The following is a 24,912-nucleotide window of genomic DNA, read 5'->3' as shown; positions in this document are numbered from 1 at the left end:
AGGGAGATACTTCCCAAGTAAAATTTACAAATTTCTTCATTTGGATATGAAGTTCTTTGTCTCAGGCAGCAAAGGTCACATATGCCTCAAATCAATATGTCCACAAAAAGCATATAAAGAGGTAAGCGCTCAACCATTATTGCTAAAGCTGTGGTTTCCTTATAAGAAAGGTTAGCCCTGACCAGAAAGCCTACTGTGCGATGGGATCACAAAGGCTAATCAATCACTCCAGCAGCCAGCACCATATAGGGAATTTGGAGTAAAATGCTCATCTCTGACCTGCACCGTGGATCACCCGGTGTTCTGCAGTCACTCTATATACAGCATCTCTTGACATCAACAGGGCTGACAGAAAACTATGTGTCAAGGTGACCCTAACTTCTGCTTTGATTAAATGAGTTTATAATTTGTCACTTTAGGGGGGAAAAAGCAAATATATCATTAACCTCTTTTGAAAGAACTGTGCCTCAATCAAGTACAGTTATTTTTCTAGATTAAACCATCATGACCTCTTCCTATACTAACAAATATTATCTTAGCTCAAATCTGGTATCAGTAAAAAGATGTTTAATGTATTGACCTGAAATAAATTATGCCAGGGCTTGTTTGTGTGGTGCATTCTAGAAAGGGCTGTGTGTCCTCCATTGGAATTACTTGCAAGCAAAGGCCATGCCTTTACAAAAGACTGAGCTCCTAAGGACCTTGTCTTTATAAGATGGGATTTACTGTAAATTACCACCAATAATCACTGAATATATAGGAGGAGTCCCAAGCAATTCACAAATATATATATATTTTTAATTACCTTAAAAAAAAATGAAAAAGACAACAGCATTTTTTTAAGATTTATAACCTTAAGCTAAGTGAAGTGTCAAAATGGATTTGAAATACATGCTAAGAACTGAGTGATTTTTCTTTATTCATATCTGGGCATCATTTTGCTCAATCAGAACTTTAATGTTCCTTTCTTATCCTGGGTGTAAGACCACGTTATTCACACTGGTTTCCAAGTATGACAGATTCCAGCCCAATCTGATACTGCAGTGACTGTTCATTTCCCACTGGTGATCACCCCCTCATCTTATGGTTTGCAAAGAGAAACACAGAGAAGCATCAGAAGACTCTCCGCAATAACAATGTACACTTTACATGCAGCCATATTCTAGCACTGAAGCTAAAACATTGTGGTCTGCTTCCTTACTTTGCCACTCTGTTTGGTATGAATCTTAAAAATGAACTGGAGATCAGTATTATTTCTTGGGCTTCTTTTCTTTTTCTCATTTATTTTTTATTCCATTATCCCTCTTTCCAAGATAATTTGTGTGGAACATCCTGTGAAAATTTGCAGGTACACAAAACAACAATAATAAAAAAGGTAATTTCTAGACAACACATTGGCAAAAAAAAAAAAAAAAAAAATTGTTCTTCAAAAACCGTGCATATTTTCTTCATCATGTTTAATTTGGATTGTACTAATGCAATTGCTTGTGCATGTACTTTGTATATAGGCTCTCAAGACATTTCCATTTTATTTATTTATTTATTTTTCTGACTATATCTCTGCTATACACCTCTGTCTGCTGCTTTTTTACTATTTAAAAGATTTTGGCTCTAGACCTCATTGAAATGCATGAGTTTAATTAAAATCTGCAGATGCTTTCCATTGACTACGTAGAATGGGATTTATGTTTCATCAATGAATGTACACTGGCTCTTGTTTGATTATGTGCATGTACAATTCACATACACAGGCAGCAAAAGGATCTTTTCTCGGGAAACAAGCACAAAACATGCAGATGTATGAGTGCATGCTCTCTACATCAGTGAAAAAGACAACTTCGACACAGGGGCGATCCCAGATCTTGTAGCTGTCACTTGCATGGCGCAAGCAGAGATAAGGAGGAAGCTATAATATAAACAGAGAAAAAGCTGTTTTCACTCCAGTTTAATTTGCCAGAGCACAATCCCTCAACCAGATGCTGAAAGCAGGGGTGTTTTCTCCCCAGCTCTCACAGTGGCAGCTGCCTGAGGAGCGCACACCTGGTGCACCCCAGACAATGATGCTTTTATGAGTCCATGGTGATGGACGGGCAGGGAGGGCTGGCCTCCCATGCACCCACCCTACGTCCCATGCTATGCCCCACATGCCTCTCTACAGGTCTCAAAGCATCTCTTGTCCATGTACCCTTTTGTTGCTTCCCATCTCTGAGCTCAGACTCTTGGATGCGATGCTTCACCATCATCCCAGGAAACTGCAATTGTGTTCACAGAAAGAAAAACAAAAAGCAAAAACAGGAAAAAAAATGAATTAAAAAAACCCTGTTAATTATGATAAATATCAAAATTGTCCTCTTGTATTCTGGAAACTGGTTTAAAAAGTCTCAGCTAGAGAGTTACTTCCCAGTAAGTTATTCTCAGTTATTTCGGCCTGCTGGTTGCACGCATACACATATAGATATCTCAGATCTGTCTTTATATACATTTTCTTCTCATGAAAAGCATTCCTACTGCTTAACAGGCGTGTGGGATCCTGCATAAATTATGCTGATTCTATATGATTCAAACTATAAAATATAAAATTACATTGCATGTTCAATAAGCGTATACACAAACTATGAGGAACGTGAAAGGTCAGACTGGAAATTCCTCCTTCTCATATGTGAATATATGGATATTTTTTCATCCAACAGCCCCATTGATTTCACTTGGGCAGAATAAGAGGTCTTACACAAGACAATTTCCTGGTCTTGCATTAAGACCACTGCAGGACTCCAGCCTTGCAGCCTGACCTGTGCACAGGCAGATGCACCGTTAACTGATGTTAGCAGGCTGTTTTTTTGGCACTGGAGCATGTTTCGTGGATCAAGGCCATAATGGTTAAGTTAGCTACCCAAACAAGAATATGATGAAGATCCTCTGCAACTTTTAATCTGATATCTCTGAGTTTATATTAACTTTAAGCTTCATAGATGTGTGGTGAATCTCCCCAAGTAAAATATTATATTCTAACAATATTCCCACAGCACGAAGAAGACAGATGAGATTCATACAAAGGTTAGAATACCAGCAGTTTTTGGTAAACCTGAGGTAGACCACACTAGCAGAATGGCAATAGCTTTGGAAAAGTCAATCCTTTCAAGGTACTCATTCATCCCTTCAAGTTCTTGTATGCTTGTTTTATTTTCTCTTTGCTGACCTACACTGAAGTTTCCTAAATTTACTTCTGCATGTATTTTCATCTAAATTGTGATTTAAGTAGTTGTTTTCAGAAATAATGTGCTTCTATGAATGCTATTTAGTTCACACAAAAACAGACGTGACCTCAAAGAACATCTATACTTTGGTGCGGAGCTGAGATATCTAGCTGTAGATACCAGGATTCAGAAGTACTGCTACTTGGAGGCTGGATCTGATTGCTCTTTGTACATCCTTATTGTACAAGGATCTGTTCTCACAGCAGGGTATGCACTGAACCAACACCCTTTGAAGTCCTTGGGAAGTCTCCCACAGACTTCCAAAGCAGAACGAGATCTGCCTGAAATGTACAGCCTGTATTTTTCTTCTGAGACACCAGAAACAGCCTCTCTTGTGGGTATCATAGGTGTGGAAGGTATATTAGCCACCCAAAATGCCTAACAGACCCTTTCAGGTGCAATTTCTTTGGCAGTGAAACCAAGGTACTTACGCATTTTAGAGAGCTGTATAGTGCCAGTCTGTTTTCACTGCTATCCATTTCAATATTACTTGTGATCTGAACTACTACTACTCTTTACAGAGTGCTTTTCATATGCATTTCATACACTTTTTCACATTCACTGATCTCTGCAGCACTTCAGCATGCTCTCTTTGCATAGATATATCAGAGATTCTCACTCCTTCATGCATGACATGCAGGGAGACAGACAGACCAACATGGCCAGTGTTGTTTCAAGCAGGACTCCCATGTGGGTATGGTGGCCACTATGGTGTTACACATGGAAAGACTGGGGCTTGACATGAGTAAACGTATCCTTTCGTATTGTTCATGAGATGATTTTCAGTAATGTTATCTGACAATTATTTTCTAGAGCATGAGTAATGGCACAAACTTTCCCTGTGTGTAAAAAAAAAAAAAAGGCAGAGGAGGCAGAGGAAGTAGAATAAAAACTTGGGTGCTTCAGTCTCTTGGCTCATAAAGTAGTGCTGACAAACTACCTGTATAGGACTAATTGTTTGGGTCAGAGCAGAACTGGCTGGTCCTGAAATGAATCCACTCAGAACTGAGTGCCGCTCCTTGGCTCAAGGAAAGTCACTATTCTGCCCATAAAAGTCCAAAGGTTGAATAATCACTTTTTCAAGTAACATGAATCCAATCCAATGCCTAAATTTTAAGACTTCTGGATACCTATCAGGAGCTGCAGAATGTTTTGAAGGGCATCCCAGTGGGATTTCTTCCTGCTGGATTTATGAGGAGCTCCTCTGATCCTTCAAGTGATAAAAAGTGTGCAAGGATAATTGATACAGTGACGGGACTCCTTACCCGTTCACCACTTCTGCCCATTTTCCTTTCAGCAACAGCGCTACCCATGCATGTGTTCAGAAATCTTCCCTGGCTGTGCACTTGAAGCGATCTGAATACAGCTGTCAAAAATCTGGATTAAGACAGAGTCCAAATCAGATTTCTATGTTGTAGTGCAAGGAAAGCTTCTTGGAAGGTTGCTCCAAGCCATATTCCAGTGATCTACAGCTAGTTGTTTTGGATTAATTTTTTTTTTTTTATGTTTAAAAAAGAAAATCTTTCCAGTTAAGCTTCTTGTGTTCACTTAACAAAGAAATCATTGAGCAAAGGTGAAGACCACAAAGTATAGTTCTGAATTTTAAAATTTGAATGTAAAGGTCAGAAAAATTTGAATACTTAAAAGTACGAGGTTAAAACAGAAATTGTTTTACCTTTGTAGCTATGTTTACTCTCTTTACCGATCTCCTTATCTATATGTAATAAGGAAAAGCAGACACATTATTGATTTTAAGTCCTTTTCTCTGGCAATAAAAGGTATGATTTTAATGATATAATTATTTGCATGATGATATTAAAAATAATGCCAGCTAAAATAATGGCACTGAGTACAAAAGTATGTGCAGAACAAATAGGGGGTCAAGCTCAGGAACACTTAAATGTGAATATTCAATTAACGATAATAGAAACGATGTGGGGCATGGTATGTAAATGAAAGCTGCCTGGGGCCAAATGTTCTCAATAGAGAAGCCAACAAGATATTAAAAACACCCCACATGACTTTGTTTTTCAGTTCATGAACAAATACATGTTGAAAATATGTTTATCTGTTCTAACAGCAAAAACAAACACATTCCATAATGTATGTATTAAGAGGATGTATAACTAACACAGTGTTCATGGCTAGGAAAATGTGACTACGTACAGCAAGTGCTGTTTGAAGGGAGGGGGAAGAAGGGAGAGTGGTAAGATGGACAGATGCTTCAGGAAAAGACTTGCTAACCAGAGGATTTTACATGGACCACAGCATCCCATGTCCCACATGCTGATTTCTTGAGCAGACCTGTTGCCAAGATAAATTTTTTCTTGGACTCTAGAATTTATATGATGTGCTTGGCTTGCATTGGGAACACAGCAGTTTCTTCCCCACACAAACAGCTCTATCTAGCTAGGCTAGATATAAACAGAAAGACTGCTTCACTAATTATTTATACAAAGACAAAGATAGCTGCATTCTGGAAGGTTCATAATAGGAACTGGATTCCTTTTTTTTTTTTTTTTTTTTTTTTCCTTCTTGGGTCTTATTGTGTTTTTGACTTACAGGGCTGTGAGACTCGCTGAAAAGCATCTAGACCCTCATTCACAGGAAGGTAATTTACAAGTTTACTACTATGGTTCATGCAGTGATATGTACATATTTTGTCTTGAGAGTACTGATACTGATTATTTTGTAGCAAGGTATTTACATAAAACAGGATCCTTATGTGGATGAATTTTTCTTCTTACCTGACCCCTTGGCTTTTAAGACTAGTTGTGTGTGCAAGGAGTGCTCCCAAGCTACCAGGACTATCCTCACTTTAAATATTTACACTGTGAGAAGAATATTCCTACATATCTTGGAAATGCACTGTGATCACATGCTCCAGCAAACATGGTTTTCTTGAAATTAATATGACTACTTTTATGAGTCAAGTGAAACTCATTCATAAGTGTTTTCAGAATCAAGGCAACTGCTTTATTAATTATGCCCCACTCTCTTACCAATTCTTACCCATTCTCTTGCGTACTTTTGTTCCAAGGATCTGAAGTACTGAAACAGGCTTAGAAAGGGGAGTAGGAGGAAAATAATTTTCTGAATGTTTCATATACCATTATCTTCATCTTCTCACTTGTGCATAAGATACAGCTGAAACATGGAAAGCTCTTAGCAGATTACAGGAAAGCAACAGTAAAAGGAGAGAAGAGAAAACAGAATAATGCAGTCAGTGGAAAAAAAAACCTGCATTTTGGACAGGCAGAATACTGGTGAACTGCAGTCACCTCAGTCCTTAAACTGAACCTTGCAAGTAGTCTTACTCTATTTTGAGCATGTCTTAAGGGACTGCAGGATTGGGCCTCAGTTTAGGCTCCAGGATTAGCATTCCTCTTGTGCAAAGAACCATGGAATTTTAATGAATACAAGTAGTCAGAATTTCTGCAGTCTCCCAGAGATTTGTTTATTTACTAATTTAGAGACATGTTTAACATCTTACTTCAGTGGTGCATCTGTACTAACACCATACTGAGGCAATGGTTAAAAATCCAATGCTGAGAAAAGAGTGGCATCTGTGAGTCATATATGCTCCTAGACACACACATAAATGCTCTTTGAAAATACCGTCCCTGGCATAGATTATGATATATTAAAAGATTACAACAGACACAAAAATATGGCATCAAGAAGTTCAGTCCAGTTTCTTTTGGGAGCATTTTGCATTTAAAATAAAAAATATATATTTATGGTAAAATTTGAGTCTGTGCTGTAAATGTATATATATATATTTTTTCAATTATTAATTAATTATTATATTTTTTTTTAGGACTTGATTATCTTAGCACCTGGTTTCATGAAATAACGAGATCATATTGAAATGATGCATCATACCCTTTACCCTATGTCCTCAAAAGGAGATGGGTATTTATCTCCACCTGGTAGAAACTAGCAGCCATTTCCCAGGTCTGTATCTCAGCTGCTGCTTTTCTTCAGGTTATCTGAATACTTTTCCCCTTCTCTGAAGACCTTCCTTTGGAATCATAGGGACCCATTGCACAACAAGTCAGGGGAGCTGGCCAAGGAATTTTCTGAAGTCCTTTAATTTGTGTCATGACAATCGGCCAAAAAGTTTCAACCAGCCTGTAAATCAAGATGCTTGAACCAAGCATCTTGCTGGGTCCAATACTTTGTGTCAATGGTATTGAGAGAGCTGACCAAGCACAATGTTTTTAGCTTTAGGATGGGCCATTTTAAACTGAATCAAAAATGTTTTGGGACAAGGTTTTAAAGCTTTCATTGACACTTGCTTTTGCAAAACAAAAGTAACTGCCTATGTGAAATCCAGCCATACAGTCCTGAAAATCTGGCTGAATTTCTTCTGTAAGCAGAACCAGACAATAATATTCAACATAGTCGTTTTATTCCAATAGTATGAAAAGTTTTGAATATTAGTTGCTTCTTAAAATGAATGTAAATTTCAGCAAATAGAAGGAAAGCCCACAAAAAAAATAAAAAATATTACCCAACTCTCAAATTATCCCAAAATATTTTATACAGTTTCTGAAGCTAAGCCACACTATCAGCTTATTCATTTTTTTGCACTACCAAAACATATTCTCTGTTACTTAATTTGCTTCCTAATGTCACACATAAATGACTATTTACCAATTTTTCATCTTAAAAATATACATCTTAAAAATATACTTTTTTTTTTTTTTAATGATTTAAAAGAAAAAAAATGATGATTTTAGGCCACTGGAGGCAAATATAACTTTGGCAAAATCTGGCTACATATTATATTATCTATGACAAATTTAGCAGGCTCAACATTGATAGCTGAGGTAGTGTTCCATTACAAAATTTATTGCAGTTGTGTTCTTAACAGCCTATTTGAGGAGGGTTTTTTAAAGCAGCTAATTACCTCTTAAGTCAATTACTTCACTTGTTCCCCCAGTGACTCTACTCTCTCCAAAATGTATTGACTGAGTTTTTCATTATTATTTCCCAAACAAGAAAATGAAATCTATGAAAAATCAATAGCAAAGTCCACATGAACAGATGTTAATCTTCTGCACAGTTCCCTACATGTTCAAGATAGGAAGCTTATCAGCATGGGGCATGATATTTTTCATGGATCTTTTTTAGTTAGTAAAGTCAGTAGCAGTAAAGCCATGAAATTGGTAGCAAAAAGTCAACTGCACATTTGAATACTTAATTTTGTGGCTATAAACAGCTACGTCACATTTCCAGCAATAACAATGGGATGGTTTTCAGCACTGCTCCACCAGCAGGCATGTTTTCTATTTTCTTCTTGTATATACAATTAAAAGCATTCCCACCAGAGAACTCTGCCCTGCGTTCATTCTGGAAAAAGAGCATGGGGAGAGATGGCTTTCTAAAGTCAAAATCCTGCCTTTCCTTGGGCCACATCATGAAAGAACAGCTCAGCAGTACAGTTACTTCTACAGCTTTTATCGAAAGTTTGAATTCACTGACTAATTGTCAATACTTGCAACGGTGTGCAATTCATAAGGACATCTCCATTCAAGAGAAAAGTCTTTTTTCTTCTGTGTGGAAAGGTGGATTTACCTTTTATCAGACAAGAGAGGAGAAGAGATGAGGAATTGAGTGCATTAGGTACAGGCAGGTTATCGTCTTGCTCTAGGGGATATCCACCACAGCTTGCATTCTTGTTGAGTAATAATGAGATACCATAACCAAACAGTAGAAGATGCATGTCAGATGGTTCTCCAATAACATTAGAAAAAAAGCAGCTGATGTATGGGATATTGAAGGCAGATTAAGTTGTTAATGTATATTAGTATATTCTTAATTTCCTTTTAATTGAAAAAGACATATTGACTTTAATTAGAACCATTTCACAGGAACTGTCAATTAGCACATGTCAAACTAGTTAATTCAGAACAGAATTCTTTTAATTAGGGTCTGCTTTCCTTTAACTGTGGGGCCAATGAAATCAGCCTTTCCTTATCAAGATTTTAAATGTCTCTAAGACATACAATACAAATGTAGTCTCTTATCTATTATTAGAAGCCCATATGGATAACATTAAAATGATGATGCTGGCATTGTTCATGCAGCACAAATCAGAGTTTCCTTTATGACTGAAAAAAAAAAAGATGGCTTTGAAGAAAGACTATTTTAAATACACAGATTTATCCTACTTTAAAGAGACTACAAAATTTATGACACGCATGTTCACATTTAAAGTATTATTTAATACGTCTGCTCAAATAAATGGGCCTATTCAAACGTTTTGTGTGTTCTATCAGCCAAAGACACATAAAACATTTTCAAAGCATGCAGTAACGTTCTTCCCTTAAATGAACTGTAATCAAAAGGGGAAAACAGACTCAATGGTTTTTTTGGGATGATATAAAACCAGCATTGTTAACTTTCATTGCATCTGAAGATTTAACACTGATTACTAATCCAGTGGCTGCAAACACTGGTGAGCTGGTGTCATCCCAGTTACCAAACAGCATGTAATCCTGGTCTTGACTTCCACACACATTTTGTGAATATCCCGGAGTTCACTGATGAATCTCAATTCATGGCTGACATACCTGCACAAAACCTTTTTCTGTGGCTTCTGGGAAGTGCCAAGTGTGACCCCTGTAGCTTTGGTAAAGTCCCTTAAGGAATAAGAACAGCTGGGGAAAATATAGACAAAATATAAAGGGAATGATGTCAAAACCTAGACTTAGTTTTATCGTACAGGGTTTAGCCACTGTTTTACTGACCTATATCAACAGAGGATTACAGAGATTAGTGAAAGGAATACTTAATAACTGAACTGTGGATTCCAAAGAGGATTATCCAGTAAGATATTTTATGTATCCTGATGCTTTGTTGAACATATTAGGGACCTGATTATGGGTCCAAGTAACTCAAAACAATAAAAGAAGCATCATTTCCCAACATGCAGTACAACTGAGATGCATTAACATTTAAAGTGTCCTAGAATTGTACTTCATCTAGGATCCTAACCACAACATTTTTATCTTTCTTTTCCCCAGGGTAGCTCTTTGGTATGTGGTTTTCAGCACAGTTGTAAGACTGCTGTGTACTAGAATGTGTGTTAAGGTTTCCACAAACCCATAAAACTAGGTAAACTTTAGCTTGATGAATGACTAAACTGAGAAAAATTATGTCCTGAGAGTTCTTCAGATCAAGCAAGAGGCTCTGTAGATATGTCACTTTGCTGTCTACCATCCAAGGTACGAAGCATACCTTGAGCATAAACTAGCAGCTGTAGTGCTACTTTTAAATGTGATTGTAAATAGGTAATATAAACCCCTCATATTTATTCATTAATCCTATTGTGGCCCATATTAAATCTCTGCTTATCAGTTTAAATACTTACCATAATTTAGAGTTCTTTAAGCAGATCTAAGTCACTTTGGCACTGAATTGCATAATCCAACTTCTTTTATAACACAGCTGAAACAATGCTTTGGATTTTGATCTTATTGCTCAACCAACAATGTATTGTTTGTTTCAAAATGACAATTAGCAATAACCCTTCTTTTAACATCATCCCAAACATTGGCTGTGCATAGAAAATATGGGTACATTTACCACATGGGTTAGACAACATGAGGTGACTGCCTTTATGCTCATGTTTTATACATTACGCTGAAATATTTTAACTATGGGGAATTCTGTTACATTACAGGGAATGTTTTAGTTCTTGCAGTATCCCAGTCAGGTGGGTAATAATTTATCTTGTCTATATCTTAGAGCTGGGACAGCTGAGGAAGAGCTGTATGGAAGGACTCTAGCCCCAAACCCATACTGTTGGTAGTGTCATTGAACGCAGAAGCTCCCAAATCCCTGGAGCTGCTCTCTGCAGACACATGAACAGCCTCTAGGTGCCCACTGCAGGTCCTCAAAGCAGTGCAAGGCATATTTTTCCTAATTAATACTAAGGCAACTCATTGCATGGCAGCAGCAGTAATATTTATGTGCTCATGGATCTCATGATTAAATAGCAAGCTTTGACTTCAATTAAACCTGATGGCTTCTGATAGCAAAAAGTCATTTCAGAACTTCAAAAGCATTTGAGCAGCAGCAAGATCTTTACAATTATCTGTACGACATCTTGCAGCCTCTGTTGGCTCTTTTCTGTTGGATCTTCTGCAGCAGGCCCAACTTCTGTGTCAACTTTGGCCTATGAGAAGTTGAACCTAACACATGTTATTTTAAAAAAAATATGAAAATACTGCAATCTACAATGGATTTCATCCAATCTGACATTCCTTTTGGGATAAGTACTTCATAAAAATTGCCCGTGTGATTCATGTACTGTTCATGTATTGTTCGTGAATTAAACCAAGAGCCATTTAAAAATGACTAGCATTAGGGAAACATAATAGCTTTTTAACAGATTATTTAAACGTCTCTAGCTCTGATTTCCAGCCATTTTATCCAAACAGCTACAGCAGAACTATCCCTGAAAAGGGAATAACTTTCTGATTAAACTCTTTTGTCATTGGATTTAAGAAATATTTTAGAAGAGAGAATTTCTCAATTATGTATTCATCCTTCAGAGCCTGGGCACAGAGGGCGCAGCAATTTGATCAAACCCAGCTGAAAGCACTAACGGATCGTAGGATTCATTCTGTTTTCACAATCACAGCTCAGAAAGAACTGGGAGCCAAGCAGCCTCTTCTGCAGGATGACTGTTGTACAAGACACATCCTTGGTAGTTTCTGGTCCCAGCAGCTGGATGCGCCTGATACTTGGGTACCCTGATGCACCAGGAGGTATATGGTGCACCCCCAAGGCTGGATTATGGTCCCAGCTATCCCCATTTTCTGTTTTGCAGGTTGTATGTGTCCTGACATAATTGAAAACAGAAGATAGGCTCATCCGTTCACATATTGGTAGCCCCTTGACCTGCTCTGCAAGTGGCAAAGCCCTTGGTCCCTCGCCTGTCGAACAGAGGCCAGCCGCAGACCGGGTGCCTTGCACCGCCGCAGCATCAGCTGCTACTCTATTAAAAAATTCTCCCAGCCTAACTAAGGCATTTGGGTTGTTAGCATGCATAATAAGTTATATTTAAGAAGGTTTCAAACCAGCACATTGTATTTTGCGGCAAAGTCATAAAAATATGCTAACATGATAACATCTAATGAGGGAAATGTTGCATGCAGATGTCTGTTTGCCTATTATCCTGTAAAATGACTGTATATTTTTATTTATATGAGTAACGTTAGACACAAACATGTTACCAAAAAAGCATGCATTTAAGAAACATATAAACACAGTATGAGTCTAATATAAGAAACTGTTTTAAAACACATTTTTTAGTGTTTATAAAATGAAGAGAAATTTAAAAAAAATGTTCCAAAGTACATTTTTTTTTCTCCCTCATGATGAGAAAGAAATATAGGTTCTCAGCTGGCATATTATTTCTGATGTGGCAGCGAAGTCAAATTTGTGCCTCGCGTCATGTATCCTTTACAAAGGATGCAAAGGAATATAATTTTGTTTTATTTGAAGGCTCTGTCTGGACACATTGGCCACCAATTTCATTTTTATTGTAGTGCATGGATAGCAAAGTCACATATCCTTACGTTAATGCAAAGGGCATGGAAAAGGAAAGGGAAAGTATAATTTTTGTTGTTGCTGTTGTCATTTGAAATTTCCATAGTGTCTGTGCACATTGGGTACCATTTCATTTTTATTGCACTGCACTGATAGCAATGTCACATATCATTAAGTTAACACCAAGTTAGAAAAAAAAGAACACTTTTTTTTTTCCTGCTCTTACCATTGTTTGAAATTTTTTGTACCGAGCAAATATAATTTCTGTGGGGTGGTGGAAAAGTCTAATATATACCGTAAAAAAAGGCATGTACATTTATGTTTTTGTATTGTTCCATGTGACAGTGAATAGACAATGCAATGCTATTGACATTTCTTATTGGTGGGATAAAGGTTTGTTCAATGTCTAGAAGTGGCTAATATGGAAACAGGCATCTTTCGGGAGAACTGGAATAACCCCACAGTCTAATTTCCCCAAATCGGTGTATTTTACTGAAGAGCTTGTCTCATATATCCTAAAATATCCCCCCTGTCCACCTCACTGTCTTTTAACCCTTGTGCAGAGACCATGACCCTCACTTTGGGATGGGGAGGGTTAATCTGTTAATAAGTTGTGATGGATCCACTCCTCATCGCTGACATGTGTAAATAATGGCCATCAGGATGGACACAGTGCTTATCTAAATGGGGAGCACCAGGCAGCTGCGTGGCTGCTCTGTTTTACGTGACAGGTCATTGTACAGGTCAGCGCTAATAGCATGCAGTCTTACAGCCCTTGGGCTCCTCTGGGAAATTTGTGCCTCAGTATGGTGAATCTACTGCCAACAGTTGTCTCAGTTTTGGAGGGCAAAAGACGCCAACTTGTTTTGTTTTATTTAGCCTATTATTAACCATTCCCATATCATGCCCAACACTGTTTCTTTATCCTCAACCTTTGGAGCAACTCTGTTGTGGTACTGTAATTCAATGTCTATTTTTAAGCATCCACTCTTGGAAAGAAAGATACAGGTCTTCTAAAAGAAGATAGCAAGAAGGGCCAGTATGGTCTGCAGTTGTGATAGGCCTATTAGTTTCAGGTAGACACCATGAGTTGCAGCTGGGACTCTCCTCTCCTGGCAGAATACGGGAAGCAACCTTCTGTGATTCACACTCGAATTAATGGCTCAAGATGAGGAGGCTGCTCCTAAAGGGCACCTAACACCCTGTGCTCACACCTCTTATTATTTCCACCTGGTACTCATGGCTGAGATTGCTCCATGGAGGACTGTCTCAGCCAGCTTATTCAGCGTTTGTAACATTCTGTTCTTTTCTGTCACGGGATGTTTTAAATGTAAACACCATTGGGATATGTGGTTTGGACCCCACAAGAGCAGACATAAAGCTGTGGCAATACCAAGCTTGTCTGTGGACCTTTGGAGATCCTGTTACTTGAGGCAGGTTACAACAGCTTCCAGGCTGTTGAGCTCTTGACAAGGAGTAGGACAACGAAAGATCTAGTTTGGGATCTGTGGTTGGTGTGAACAAGCTGAATCTGGAAGGACAAAAGAAACTTGGCCAAATTGTTTAATGAGAGCTGTACGGCACTAAACAACCACAGATGTATGTAATAGATTTTGATTTGTCACAATAGGCTTCCTCCCAATAAGCCACCTGAACACACAAATATGTGACAGCTAGTATGGTTTGCATTTTTAATGTATTTCCTTGTGTGAGGCTTGGAAAACCTCCTCTTCACCCATTGCCACAGGCTACTCCTGTGTGACAGCAGCAGCATTCCATCTTCAAAAGATCCTGTATCATGAAAGAGAGAACCGTAAAAGAAAGACTGGTCAGAGGAATCCCATGACTCCACCTATTCTCACTGAGTTTGAGCTATCAGCACCTGTACTGGTGTTGTTGTTCCATGGACAGTGTCCACCAAATGCCCTTCTGCAGCTAAGGCAGAGTGAGTATGGCTTGCTTGCTCTGGAAGTGTTGGGCACAATTTGCAGTGGTGCTGGTGTCCTTTTCCTCCTCTACCTCAAGCAAGACAGAACAAGTGTGAAATATTTTGGAGCAGGTGTTAGAGAAAGCAGGATAACGCAGCAGTTTTGGAAGAAGTGCTGGAATGGGAATATGCTGCTGAGCCCTCCATCTGGAGAGGAAACCCAGAACCACTCTTTCCTTGCAAGCTGCAGGAAGAACAGGAGAGTGTGTGTTTAGGGGTTTGTAGAAGACAAATTATAGCTTGTTTCTAAATGTCTCCATATGTTTTTATTTGTGTTGTATACTTTCCTCTTGGCTGTACTGGAGCTCTTTTGTTTCATACTGGCATGTCACAGAACATTTGAAATTATAAAAGACTTTTGTATCTCAGGGCTCTGTAAACAAGACATGATATTTTTCTCCCTCCCTGTTTTTTTTATTAAGCATATTGGAACTATTTTCCTATTGCTCCACAACTTTATAGCCATGTATACTAATGATGAGTGGATGCAATACACTGGCCATATCTACACGACATGACTTTCAGTGACTGAACTTGAGTTCTGGGGTCACACGAGAAATTTATGTCCAAATCACAGAATCACAGAATCACCTTACATCTGAAGTATGTGCTGTGCCTGTCTAGATGACAACTGATGTTCCGTTTTTTTTTTTTTTTTTTTTTTTTTTTTTTTTTTTTTAAAAAAAAAAGCTTGTTAAAAAGCTTTAAAAAGCTTTTAAAGCTTGTTAAAATGTTAACAAGCTTTTCTGATAATACTTTAAAATTAGGAGATGTCATACCATAGATGTACACACGTATACAAGTATATATGTGATTTCCTACTTTTTTTAGTCATACTGATTATGTGTGTGTGTGTGTATATATATAAATATATATATAGGTATGATCTCTTCTACTTGTATACATATGTATGAGACATTTTCAAATGAAAAAAAAACTTCTAGAAAAAAGGTTAGTCTGCAGTATTATTGTGGAACATTAGCATAATATTTGTGGAAACCGTGCTGCCTGACAGCTGTGCCCTTCACTGCCTGTACCGGCAGTGGGGAGGAGAGGCAGGGAAAGCCCAGTGCCAGCAGCTGGATGCTGTGGCCATTCCAGGACTGCTTCCACATCAGGTACCAGTAGAGCACAGTTTGCAAACAGTTTAGCTACTTGTCCAGAAGAAATGGCAACACACCATTTCTCAGTGGTGGTGATCAGCTTGCTTTGGTTGGACATGAGTCCCAGTGGTTTCTGACAACCACGGGATACCATGCTGAGCTCAAGGGCTTGGTTCTTGAGGACCAGCCAATACTTGCACAGGGACAGAGCTCAAACATCAGTTTCATATTTGGAAGATCCAAGAGATGTCTGGGTGGGGCCACAAACAGTTTGGGGTTTGGGAGCAGGATAAGCTGTCTACGTTGACATAGCTATTACTCATTATAACCATGTTGACATAGAAATTACCAAAGTTCAGCTTTGGTAATTCCAAATCCGCTTTGCATTGGCTGTGTAATGGGAGGAACAATAGGCAACTGGTCTCATATACAATGAATTTTAATCCAATTCTTCATATGGTTTAATTTCCAAAAGATCTCTCATCTGCCTATTCCCTACATTTTTGTGACAGTCACTACAAACTTAGGCATGCTACTGACTTGGAATGGAAAATATTAGTGGGAAAAATGGTTTTTCTCAATACACTGAATACACTGCCAAAATCTCTTTTCAATCCACCTGCGGTTTGAAAATTTATTTGTCAAAGTAACCCAAGTTGAAATGTGGCATGATCTTTACATACTGCTTGTATGCCAAACAAACAAAAACTATCCAAGAAACCTTTTTTTTTTTTTTTTTTAATTTTAAATTTAACTCACATCAGTAATATAAATTACTAATGACATTCTGTAATAAAATTCCCTGGTGTTAAGCTCTGAGATAACTGTAACGGATAGTGATAGACAGTGGTCATCAAAAAAACGTAGAGCTACTATTACAATACTTATCCTCGGGGCCTTCTGATGAGGAATTTTTTTGACCTGCTACCAAGCCACATCTCTCATCTCTGAGAGGTGGAAGATCTCTGCTCTTGTTCACATTTTGAATAACAATTTATTGCATGAATTTCAGGGTAAAAAAGTTCCCACTTCTCCTGATTTGATCACGTATGGATCTGGTAGGTGACATATAGACAGCCTGGACAACCTTTGCAGAATTAAAAAAAGAAAAAAGAAAGAAAAAGGAAGCTGACTTATTGTAACCAAGTTTTTGTTCAATTCTTTGCAGTTAAGACACACTGGGTACTGGTATCTCATAAATATTAACATGCTCTGGTAAAGTCAATTTAGGATGAAATGCTGTGCTTTATAGTAACTGTCCTGATTGCGGCACCAGGAAATGACACTATTTTGCTGGGTCCTGTATTTGCCAGAGCCAAATCTCTATTCTCTTCTCACTCAGACAAAGCTACATCTAACAGGAATTTTCCCACATGTAGTGAGTTAGTTTTTCCCCTTGATGAACTCATGCTCTAATTAGAAGAGATGTCCTTATATATTTTTTTTTTTTCAGCAAATTAAGTTTATTAATATCAGTCTGATAATCTTTATTGTCAAGTTATACTTAATACTTATGATGAGATTAAGCCATTAAATTTTCTGTAGTTCAAGAAAGTATCTCCAAACCTGTCAGAAGACAGGAGTTTAAAGCAAACTTTCAGATTAATTGATGATGGGATCACTTAGTGCCTAACTGCAAATAAGAAACGTCAGACAAAATCCATTAGCATTAGGCAGAATCTTGAGGTCATCACCTACCCTTTGCAATCATGGTCCTGAATGTTTATACATATATGTACGGACTAAAAATGAATTAATAACTTCAAGATTTAATCTGATGTTATTATTTTTTTTTTCTGGTTGTTTACTGTGTCTGAACAGCTTATGTAAATACTCTAAGCCGTTGCATCATCTATAATTGCTTGCAATAGATGAGGTTGCAGGCTAGTTAAAAGCACGTGTCTTGATTATAAAATAAAAAGAATCACTGTAACATTGTTTCATTTAAAATTTTCTGGAAGAATAAGTGTTATAAAATATAATTAAAGTGCCTGAATTTCTAGAGACAAATGTAAAAATATTGTTAAAATCCTAAATATACACTAATTAACAAGTGATTCCAAAATAGATCATACTTTAATACATTTAATAAACAAAAATTTGCAGTAACAAACCAAGAGGCTGCTAGCATGTCCTACAGAAGAGTTACTGATGTTTAGTGAAAAAATACTCAGAAAACATTATCATATTTCTTCATAAGCAACTTCTAAAGTGAAAATTGTATTAGCACTGTTGACCTATCATGAAGGGTAGTTCAATATAATTTGATGGAAACACAAGGTTTTTGGAATGGGCCAGAAAAATGAGCAGAAAAGGCTTTGTCCATATCTTGGTAAAGACTATCTTTCCAGACATCTAGTACAACATGTACAATTATGGGTTACATTCGTATTTCCTTTCACTGATGAGTATCAGAGATATTAAAATGGTTTTTGATAGTCTGCTGACGGGTTTGTTATTTTTCTGGCATAGTGAAGGAGTGGAAAGAAAATCATTTGGGAAAAAAATGATTACTTCTCTTCCCTACATTGATGATTATACTCATCATAGGACCTGATGTCATGCTGTGCTGCCAGATGACTGCATATCACCCAACAACCCTTCTGCCTGGACCATGGGTGCACCCCGGGGACTGGCCCTGGGGCAGAAAAATGCTGGGTGAACCAAATTCTTCTCCATCCCTCTAAAAACTTGGGTGTCAGACCACAGGTGTCAGGACATGGTACGCAGTCATGGAGGACTTACAGCAGTAGCAGAAGGTAACAAAAACCTGCAGGTTTCCAGGTGATTTTTTCCTGTATCCTACCACTTATGGGATACACTGAGGGACTGCCCATCCCTCCCTCTCTGGATAGAAGGGAAATTAATTCCTCCTGTGTGGGAAAAGCCCCACCACTTTCTTCTCACTTTCAGACACCAGAGAGAGTCATTCCCTACCTCACAATATGCTGTGCTACACAGAGCAAAACACAATCTCTCTGTAACCCTTTCCCTGTGTGGCTTTCTCACCCTTGCTGATTGTTTTCCATGCAGTTGTGGTGCTATTTGTGGTCTTCAAGTGAAAGCTACTTCCCCTTAATAACATATTTTCCTAGTCTGCTTTCGTGCCAGATGACCTTGTTTAGCTTACAGAGCCACAGGAAGGAGCTTAAGAGCCATCATTTTTGGTGAGCATTGGATGGAGTAAGATTTGCCTGCACTTTTTTTTTTTTTTTTAGAAACACTTGAACAACTATTGCAACAATCACAAGGGAATAGTGATCCCTCTCCATAAATTCAATTTGTCTATAACCTTTTGACACAGCCCATAAATAACATTTATATATTTCACACACACACACAAGGACACACACAGTACGCTACATGGACAATGTATATAAATACTTACAAAAACACAAACTAACTGTAAAATGCCATACAAGCTATCAATTTATTAACAAATGGTTAACTGCCTGTGCCAATCAAAACCTGGGCTACCTGCCTGCCTGCTTTGCTTGCTATGCTACGATACTGGCGGCAGGTATAAAACCATAGCAAAGAAAATAATCCATGGGCAGTAGGGCTGTTTCTGCTGAGGTCACAACAGAGACGAAGGAAACGAGAAGCTGCATTCTGGCTCCTGAAAGGCTTGTATGATTTCTGCTCCGCAGTCTGAAAAGGAAAAGAATAAAGGAAGAAAAGTAAAAGTAACCATTCTTAATTCTGAAAATTACATTCTGTAATATTATTTAACTTTTCATCTGTATACACAGCTAGCATGATAATAATAAATATTAAATAAATAAATAAAAAGAAAGCCAGAATTCCAAAGTGGAAAAAAAAAAAAAAAGGCAAAAATTCCAAAGTGTTAAGCCAGAAAAGGTTTACAGAGGGAAGAGTTATTCTTACCTCAGCTTTATGCCTAAAAAAGAATTATTGTGTAGGAACCAGCTTGGCTTCCTAACTTTTTTCAAGTTCATGTTTGTGTTTTAAAACTACAAAAATGTATCCTGTCTGATGAATTAGACACTTTTTTAAAAATAAAAAATATCATAAAAATATTATTTATCATAAAAATATGATGATTTTTGGGGTAGAAATATATTTGATAGTACTAGATGTGAGAAAGTACTAGATGTAGGAAAGTACTGAAATTTATTATGTACTTCAACATTGACACAACTTATTACAGAAAATTCAGGATAAAAAGGATTCACAGCATACGTCATTTTGATTTTTGTCCAAAATAATAATAAAGAAAGTAATTAAATTTGTACCTTCCAAGTTTAATGATGATGATTTACATTAAAAAAAAAAAAAAAAAGAACTGTTAAGAACAGGAATCAGAGACCTATTTCAGCTGGTTGAAATGTCCATTTTTTAACTTTTATATTTTTTGACATTTTGGTTGAGCATTCAGCTGCAGCTAAGAGAATATGACAGTCTGTCCTACTACCATGGGATAATGCAGGGCCAGACAATGCCTGACTGGAGCACAGCTAAACAAGAAAACCTTGGAGGCCACAGAAGCTCTTTGCCTCTTGCACACCTTTAGTTTAGGTGTCTGGGATCGCAGACCTGGAAGCTGCAGGAACAAAATGGGCAGAGAGCAGGCAGACTCCACTCTTTCAGACATGAGATAAGAAAACCTGATAAAAAGATGCTGCAAACTACGCCTTGACCGCAGCACTTTGGGAAACCAACATGCCTCTGCTCTCAGAGCTGTATGCTTATTCTTACCAACACAGACAGAATACAACTAGAATACATTGACTCTGACAAATAATAACAAGCTGTTGTTTACACATTCAGAAACTTGCTGAATCAGTTGTAGCTCCTCACAAATATATCCTCCTAAAAGGATGACCAAAACCAAATATAACCTCCTAAAATGATGACCAAGCTTCCCCGTGGTGTGGAGGCTGCAGCAGGTTTGGGGGGCCACTGGGTGATGGAAACCCCAGGAGGGACCTGATATGCACATCAAGTAACGGAGCACTCTGGACCCACTGAGGCTGAGAAGGAAAGTTCTTTAGGACTATTAATCAAAATGTGGTTTGGTTTAAGGGTGGCATTTTGCTAATGCCTATTTAATTGAGAAGTATGCCCTTTGGTGGTGATTAAACCTTTCACAGCACCAAGTAGTTCAAGTTATGTCATGACAAGTAAAGAAAATGAGGATGAAATGAGAAAATGAGGACAGCACAGGGTATTCCTTGCCTAAATAATAAAATACAGGGTATACAGGTATAAATAGTAAAATAGGAAATAAATCTGCAATCACTTGAATGTACTTGAAGCTATTACATGGCTTTGCAACATGTTTAACTGTGATTACTTGCTTGGTTCCACCTTTCCTGTAAACTTTTTTTTTTTTTTTTTTTTTTTTTAAACCAAATAAGGGACATTCATGCAGGCTAAAATGGTTGTAACTCCTATGCCCTCATGTTTCCCCTGAAGCAGTTGGAAACAATCCTGGTTCAGATTTATTTATTTTAATTTCACTTTAGGAAAGTATAAAGTTAAGGAGGGACCTCAAGAACTCAAAGAAACTTTGGAATTGAAACTCTGCCAGGTAACATAAATAGATTAGAGCATACACTCTGACAGGCCAGGAGCAGCTAGGAATGAAAGATCAAAGAAGCCATGAGAAACAAAAATAGCCAGAGATCTCTAGAACAGATATCATATTATTAAATTAATTACAAGCTCAAGAGGTACATGTGTAGACATTAACATGTTCTAAAGAGAGGGGCCAGCCAAGTCGGAAACTGAACTTCTCTGTTCCTTCATTTCTTCTTTTCTCCACTTCATTAATACCAGTGATCAAGGAAGGTTCTTTCTTACCATTTCACTGGAATTTTATCCAGTTAATAGGGGTTCCACAGATTAATCTGGGATGCTGCAGCATAATTTAGCAGATTATGCTTTGAAATAAAATTTCAGGATATCACCCTCTATTTTCCTTCTCAAATTTTCATTGCATTATCTCATTTGACAATCTTACAGTGGTAGTCATTAAAGATTCAAAATTAACACCAGTTACCACAGCACAGTGTCTGAAATACACTGAAATTTACACAATAAATTTCTCTGATAAGATAGACACATCAGAAAAAAATATTTTAATGACAAACCCAGTCATTTTCCTTATGGTTACTGTTTAAAGCCCTCAAATGTTTAGATTTTTATCACATCTCTTTATGGTCAACACTTACCAACACTCAGAATTTGACCTTTTTCAGTGAATCAACTCCCTCAATCTTTTAATGAATTTTTGTTTCCTGTGAAAAATGGCATTGGAATCTAATTTAAAAACAAAAATTCATGTGTCAATGACCGATGTATAGCATAAAATTTCATGTTCGTCAATGGATGAATTTGAGGGATTCAGTTAGAGCAAATTACCAGGACTGAATATCTCCCTCCAAAATTCTGAAGCTAGAAATTTACTGTGTGGTATGTACAGATAAGCATATACATTGTCTTTTAAAGATAGTACTAATAATAACAATATACAGCATCTCCCTGCTAAATCACCCTTCTTATTGTTGAAAGGCATTTATACAGTTAACTTCGGGGTTTTGGGGTTTCTTTTGAAAAAGGGTGTGGAATTCCAGGTTCATTTTAATGTTAAAAAACTGATGAGTTCTTCTAAAGATAATTAGTCAGAACTTGGCAGACAACAACCTGGAAGGACCAAATCAGCAGCTTCTGCAAACAGAAGCTGAATTAATGCATGAGAGGTGAAGGTGAGCCAGGAACAAAAGTTCTCTAGACTTTCAGAAATCTCGTGATAAGGACAATTTAAGGAGACCGTGTAAGGAAATAAATTTCTGTATTGAAAGGAATTCTTACTGTGGATTGAAGTTTTATTCTTTGTAGTGTATCAATCCAGTCCCCCCAGTAGGAAGGGCAATCGAAATTGTACGAGGTTAGGATGGATAACCATCTCCACTGTGTTCCTCTAGACATACCCGTACAGCAGACTGGGAAGGAGAAGGTAAGTGCTAGCCATTGGCAATGAATTGTTTCAACAGGCTGTGGAATCAGTTTGGCCCATGGAAGGCTGCTGGGGGAGCTGAGATGGCTGCTGAGCTCTGACCATCACCATCAGCTCCATGTGCAGGCCCATACCGCACAGGTACTGGTCTAACTGCCTGTGCCCAAGCCAGGGCTCCTGCATTTGAGCTCAGCTTTCCTGGTTTTTCCCTTGGGAGCAGACCCCTCCGAGACCATGAGGGTGTTAATAGTACCAGTGGAGACCTGTGCAAGATCTACTTATGAAGACCAGTTAGGTAGCCTGTGTTTAAGGAATCTCATATTTAAAAGGATAGCAATAGCTGAACTCAACCAGCAATTATATAACTTTTTTATTTTGGTGCTCAAAGCCTATAAATAACACAGGCATTTGCATCATACTGCTATATTAACACATCCAGTTGTGTGTAAGAGCACACCCAGGTTCATTCACATCACTTTGGGAAAGACATAGGTCTTAGCTAGAGTGCCAGATTGCAAATCAGATGGTCCTTGGTCTGAAGCTACATGACGTCAATGGGAAAACTACCTTTCACCTTGGATTCATACAAAGTCTGCAGAAGAAAGGGCTGTTTGTGTGGAGGCAGGCAAAAAAACAACGGGCACCTCCTCTCCTGCATGTAGACCCACAGACAAAAAAGAGAAGGGCATACGGCTAGACAGAAATAGAGATTAATTCCCCTATCTGTCTTGAAATCAAACTATGGAATGCACCATCACTCTGTCAAATACTTTGAGTGGATTTTTAAAAAGGGTTGGATTAGTTCTTTGTTATTATTCACTGCTGCTACTTTCACATAAACAGATAAATATGTGACTAAGCAGAATGCTCTTTTCCACCTTCAAAATTATACTACTGAGAGCAAAGTGTGGCTATCTAAAAGTAATCAAACCCAATAGTTCATGCTGTATGGTAACCTTTTTGCCTGAAGAGATCGGGAAGGAAATATTTTCCCACACTAATGGGTAAGCTCAGTTTCATTTTTCAGCATCTGACATGTTCTTGAAGTACTTGCCTGTTACCACTGGAGACACAATGTGCCACTGCCTTGTTCTCTGTGGCAGATGTGTTACTAGCCACGTGTTACTAGCCCAGTTAGGAGAAATGTTTAGCACCCAAGAGAAGAGGGAGTAGTTGTCCCCTTTGCTTCTTAAGGTCCATACCTTCATCATCTCACCCTAGTCCTCCAGCTTTTGGCCCACTTAAACTTTCAGCCATTGAAGTGTAATTTTTAAGACATCCCTTAATTCCTCATTCCTGGGGTCTACTTATGAAAACCCAAGCAAACAGAAGGCACAGAGCCATGGCATCAGGTAGCTGGCTCTCCCATGTACATAGGCACAAAACTCCATGAGTATACCTCTGCTTAATGAGAAAGCACAAGTGTTCTGACAAGCAAGAACAACAAATAATAATAATAATAAAAAAGTTGCTATCCTGTCAAATACGGTGTGCGTATCAAGGATCTGGAATACAAAGCAGACTTAACAGCAATCACATTTTGAGTAGAATTCACTTGAATGTAACACCTTCTCCCTCTAAGGTTTTGAATGTGGTATCTTAAAGAAGATCACACAAATTACTCATTCTGGGAACAAAGGCTCTTTTTTGAAAGCTGTCAGCTTGCTGACAGTTATGATGAGCATTTACTTCAGGCTTGTAAAACATATTAATCAAACTTGTTCCTATAGCTTCAGTCCAAGGAGGGTTACTGTTTCTTTTAGAGAAATGTTTTACATAAGCGAAGAGCTCTGAATACATATACACCTTGAATGCAAACCACCGTCTATGCCATTCATTTATTCGTAATGAATAAATACTAGTCTACACCAGGTTTAAGGAGGATTGAAGCAGTATACGGAAATCTGTTTATTACAAGATTATTTGCCAAAGACCTATGCACCATTCATTGAACCCTGAAAAACGTTTGAAAATATGGGTTGCATTTGCAAACTTCAATGTATGACATGGAGAGCTGGC

General features: G+C 37.9%; 1 protein-coding gene across 1 annotated transcript in view; it reads left to right on the top strand.

Annotated features, from left to right (window-relative positions):
- LOC311427136 (uncharacterized protein) overlaps positions 1–24,912 on the top strand; it is a gene marked incomplete at its 5' end in the record, with an annotated part of 115,966 nt that overhangs the window by 38,751 nt on the left and 52,303 nt on the right. The window contains 2 exons of the mRNA XM_084504225.1: positions 5,819–5,865; positions 7,075–7,211. The remainder of the gene's footprint in view (positions 1–5,818; positions 5,866–7,074; positions 7,212–24,912) is intronic.

The sequence above is a fragment of the Aythya ferina genome (genome assembly GCF_964211825.1).
Source record: "Aythya ferina genome assembly, chromosome: Z".
NCBI classification, from domain to species: Eukaryota; Metazoa; Chordata; class Aves; order Anseriformes; family Anatidae; genus Aythya; species Aythya ferina.
Note: the sequence above shows the minus strand (reverse complement) of the source record. Positions and strands in the feature narration are given on the sequence as shown.